Consider the following 5,325-nt stretch of genomic DNA (forward strand, 5'->3'; position numbering starts at 1 on the left):
TGTTTGAAGCCCAGGGTTTGATCTTCAGCTCAGGAGGTAGAGGCAGAAGGGTTAGAAGTTCAGGGCCATCTTTGCCTACACAGTAAGTTCAAGGTCAGCCTGGGCAGTGTGAGACCATGGTGCTGGGGGTCCATCCTATGGTTTTGCAGATGCTAGGTCACCAACCACTCTACCAACTGAGGGACATCCCTGGTCCTGCAACCATTCTTTAAGAGGCTACTTGAGCAAACCCATCTGAAGAGCACAGCTCTGAAGAGGAGGTTAGGATCCTTAAGCCAGCAAAGTACCTCTGTCCATTTTCTCTTTCACCAGGATGCGGAGCCTAAAGGCTACAGCCAAAACCTTAGAGGCCCTAGCAAGAGAGCAGGATTCCTGCAAGTGGTCCGTGAGGTCATTGTTAAGATGGCAACGAAATCAAGCCATGGAAGGGCCAGAAAGTTCGAGTACTCTTTGCTTGGCTCCTCATATCAGCACTGATGAGCTTACAGGGCCACCCAGCCTGCTTTCAACCTAGCTGCTCAGTTTAAATCTTGCTCAGTGGTAATCAATCTATGGGCAGTGACCCCTTGGGGGTCTCATATCAGATATTTACGTTATGATTTATAACAGTAGCAAAATTACAGTTATAAAGTAGCAACGAAATAATTTTATGGTTGGGGTGTCATCACAGCCCGAGGAACTGGAAGGTTGAAAAACATTGGTTCTAGCTGGTTTGCCAAGGCAGTTCCAAATAAGGCCACAAGAGGGCGGTCAACGCCGCTGAATGAGTGAGGCATCGCCTGATGACCCTAACTCGTGTTAATCAGCCCAACCTGTAAACAATCAAGGTGGAGTTGTTTTGAAGCTGCTCCACGCCTCACAGTAAGGCTTAAACTCCGGGACGAATTTAAGAGGGACAAACTACATTCACACCACAACAGGTACATATGGGTCTGGGGTTTCCCAAAGTTTCCCTTCCGCCCCCGTGGGAAATCACCTTTAAGAGTGAAGAAGAATTTGAACTGAGTTTTCTAGAGATAAAATGGCTTGGCCTGTGTGAGCACAGGAATCTTGGGGGGCCTCGCACTAGATACCCACATTAACATCTTATAAATACTACCTACTCTTCAAAGTAGAGCGTCTGGACCAACAGTCAGAAGAGCAGGTTATAGGTCTCAAGCGTTACTTGAGAGTGCCCTCAGGGGTACTAAAGCTTGAAGCTGAGGCCTCATGCATGCTAGACAACGCTCTACCCCTGAGCTGCATTTCTGCATCAGATCCTTGATGTTCTTAGTATCAGATAGGACCATCATTTGATGGCGAGGGGCCGGGGTGGGGGTTTTATAAAGATTGTTCAGCTTTTAGAAACCCTCTCCTTCTGGTTGCTTTGACTGAACAGAGTGAAGAAGCTCTGTCTTTTGTTGGGACCACCTGGTCCTTTTCCCCAGCCTGTTTCTCCTTTGTGATCAATATGATAATATCCCCCAGCTGTAGGACAGTCCATATTTCCTTAGGAAAATACTGTAATGCTGTTTGGGTCAGGCCCTGTAGGAGGGAAGGAGGAGAACAGTGTGTGTGGGGGGTGTTTGCGCTCACCCAAAGACAGAGGTTGCTGGAGCACCTTGTGGTTTGTCTTCACAAATCTATAAGAATCTTGTGTTCTCAGCAGAAAAAATACTGACATCTTGAAATTTGCAGGCAGATGGATGGATCAAGAAAACATCATATTGAGTGAGGTAACCTAGATCCAGAAGGACAAATATAATGTGTACTCACTCATAAGTGGCTTTTAGACATAAAGCAAATAAAAACTAGCCTACAATTCACAATCCCAGAGAACCTAAACAACAAAGAGGACCCTAAGAGAGACAGACATGGATCATGGGAAGTAGAAAAAGACAAGATCTCCTGAGTAAATTGGGAGATCATGGGAGAGGATAGAAAGGGAGGGGAATGGAGAAAATATATAGCTCAATAAAAACAATTCTTAAAACAAAAAAAAGACTCTTGTGTTCTACTCCATATAATAATTAATTAATGAAGGTAGCTTATTTAAATTAAGCTCTCATGTGACTCAGTCTAGCCTGGAACTGTTCAGTTGAGGAGTACCTTGAACTCTTGATTCACACACAGACACACACACACACACACACACACACGTTTCCACCTCCCAAGTGCTGGGATTATAGGTATGTGCTGACATACCAGATTTATAATATAGTAAATGTAAAATATCATCTTTGGTTTTTAAGATTACTTTTAAACTGCATGGTGGCGACACATGCCTTTAACCACAGCACTTGGGAGGCAGAGGCAGGTGGATCTCTGAGAGTTTGGGGACAGCCTGGTCTACAAGAGCTAGTTCCAGGACAGGCTCCAAAGCTACAGAGAAACCCTGTCTCGAAAAACCAAAAAAGAAAAAAAAAAGATTTAATTGTGTATGTGTTCTTGTGTATCTGTGCACAGGGATGTAATACTCATAGAGGCCAGAAGAGGACATCAGATCCCCTGGAACTGGAGTTACAGGCGGTTGTGAACCTACCAATATGGGTGCTGGGTACTCATCCTCTGGACCAGCTCTTTAACAACTGAGCCATCTCTGCCATTCATAAAAGTCCATTTTAACTCTTTAAGGTCTGCTGTTGGTTAAATTGTAGTCTTTCAAAAAGATAGGTGTGGCCCTAACGCAGCACTTCAGAATGGAATATTTAGAAATAAAGTCTTTGCAAATACAGTCAGATGATGATGAACCCATAGGGTGGACCTTGACCCAGTGGGGCTGGGGCTTGATTAAACTGGAAAGGTAGTGGACACATAGAAAACTCCATGGGAGAGGAAGACAAATGGAGAGATGCAGATACCAGGCAAGGAAACCCAGGGATACCTGCAGCCTGGGACACATGTTCCCTCCTAGCCTCCAAAGAAATTCACCCCAAAACATCCCAACCCTTAACTCTAACATCAAAAGACGGGAAAATACATGAGTTGCAGTGTTTTGCTACAGGGGATCAATATATCAGCAAAACGCTGGATCTTCAGGGAGCTCCACCGACTTTACCCACAGCTGGTATGCATAGAGGTTGATGAGAAAATATGCACGTGAAGGCACTACAAATTCAAATACGCAGTAGCAGGCTGTGACTAAGCAGTGGAACATGGGGCTGGAGATGGCTCAGCTAGAGAAGTGGCCTCGGGGACCTGCGTCTGATTCCCAGAACTCATATAAAGAAGTCCCTGTAAGCCGGGCAGTGGTGGCTCATGCTTTTAATCCCAGCACTTGGGAGGCAGAGGCAGGTGGATCTCTGAGAGTTCAAGGCCAGCCTGGTCTACAGATCGAGTTCCAAGACAGCCAAGGCTACACAGAGGAAACCCTGTCTTGAAAGTCTTGAAAAACAAAACAACAAAGAAGCCAGAGCAGAGAGGCAACCAGCCAACCTAGCTTACTTGGCAAGTTCAAGGCCAGTGAGTAACCTTGCCTCAGACCTGAAGAAGGACACCAGAGATTAACTTTTAGAGTTCTCTCTCTCTCTCTCTGTCTCTCTCTGTCTCCCTCCCTCCCTCCCTCTCTCCCTCCCTCCCTCCCTCCCTCCCTCCCTCCCTCCCTCTCTCTCTCTCTCTCTCTCTCTCTCTCTCTCTCTCTCTCTCTCTCTCACACACACACACACACACACACACAAAGCCTCTGAAATGGGGATGCCAACTGAGTCAGGAAGACAAGTGACTTAGAATCCTGTGAGGGGCCTTGAAGAAGTCTTTCCATGCCACAGTCTGTGGGAAACACAGATAATCACCTCTACAGCTACTCCAAGTAAATTGGTGTAGCGCAGGGTGTTTTGGCTATAATTCATGAGGATGGATCTAGAAGAAGGGGCGCACTTCTATTTAAGATGGATATTGATCATTCAAGCTCAATCTCCTTGGACACCATGTCTCCAAGGACAGACCACAGACAGAAATGTCCAGAAAATGAGAGCCCTAATGGGTATTTAAATGGAAACTTATTCCTAGGAGAAAAGAGACTTGGGTCCAGCTTTTGCTCAATAGGAAAATGCCAGAACTGGGTTTGTAGTACCAACCCAAGAAGCCACAACAGCAAGTCTGTCAGGAAGATCAGGAACACACTGGCCTTGACCATTGCTTGCAGAGACATACAGGAAGCTCAGACTCTAGGCTGCCTCTCTAACTGGTCCTGTTATTATAGCAAAACCGGAGTCTGCAATTACTACTCTAAGGAGCAGAGTGTCCGTGGAAGGGCTCTTTGTAGAAACAAGCAGAAGCGCACAATCAGACAGGTAAGTGCCGGCATGGAGGGGTCCTGGAGTATCCGTTCATCCCTCTGTGAGAAAAAAAACATTAAAGTTTCAGTCTCATGATGCAACTCTCCTAAACACAAATCTATAAATACCAATTTTAAGGGAAACATGGAGAGAAAAAGGAATATTTGGAATTGGTATCTGTGCATGTGTGTGTGTCGGGGGGAGAGCATGTCTATGTCAGAGGCTGACATTGGTATCTTCCTCAATCACTTCTCCCCCTTCTCTGATGTTCAGTGACAGGTCTGTCATTGATTTGTCTGGTCTGCCTCAGCAAGACCGAGGGGTCTGCCTATGTTCACCCCACTAGTACTGGGGTCACAGGTACGCGCTGCTACACACAGTTTTTTAGAGGGGCATTGGGTCTTCCTGCTTGCACAGCAAGTTCTTTACAGACCCAGCCATTCCCCTACACTCAAGAAGAGCAGTAGCTCTTGAGCAGTTACCACACTCTGGCCCAAATCTTCATTTTATCCACACAGCGTCTGAGCCCAGAGTCTCCTATAAGGATGACATGGTATTGGAGTGCTGGGGTTCTAGGTTCCATTTGTCTGGTAGTTTCTACTTTGTTGTCACTGGTACCATATCCCATGCCCAGGTCAGCAGTAGCTTAGAGGATTTTCTGGGCATGAACAGCAGCCTTAAAAAGAAACTTAAAACTGAGTGACGATGAAAAGGAGAAGGAATCATCTCTGGTGACACTGGAGAATGTTCTAGACACAGAGACAGTTGAGTAAGGAAGTCACGGAATGCTGTCTCCTCTGGGACTTATTTTTGTGCAACCAAAGATCTAGGGCAGCCATGGAAGGAGAGCCTAGAAATTCTTAGGCTGGTCCTCCTAGCAGGGTGCAATGGTGGTGATATGCGTGACCAGGGCTGTGATCTCCCATTGTCTAAAGTCCCCTCCTGTACCTAGGATGTTCCTGTATAGGCACACAATACCCTTAGAATGAAAACCATTTCTAGTTTAGAGTGAGGTGGGGAAAGATTTCCTCCGGACTGCCAGTTAACAGAACTTTCAAAATGGGAAGTT

Source organism: Chionomys nivalis, chromosome 13 (genome assembly GCF_950005125.1).
Source record: "Chionomys nivalis chromosome 13, mChiNiv1.1, whole genome shotgun sequence".
In the NCBI taxonomy this organism is placed as follows: Eukaryota; Metazoa; Chordata; class Mammalia; order Rodentia; family Cricetidae; genus Chionomys; species Chionomys nivalis.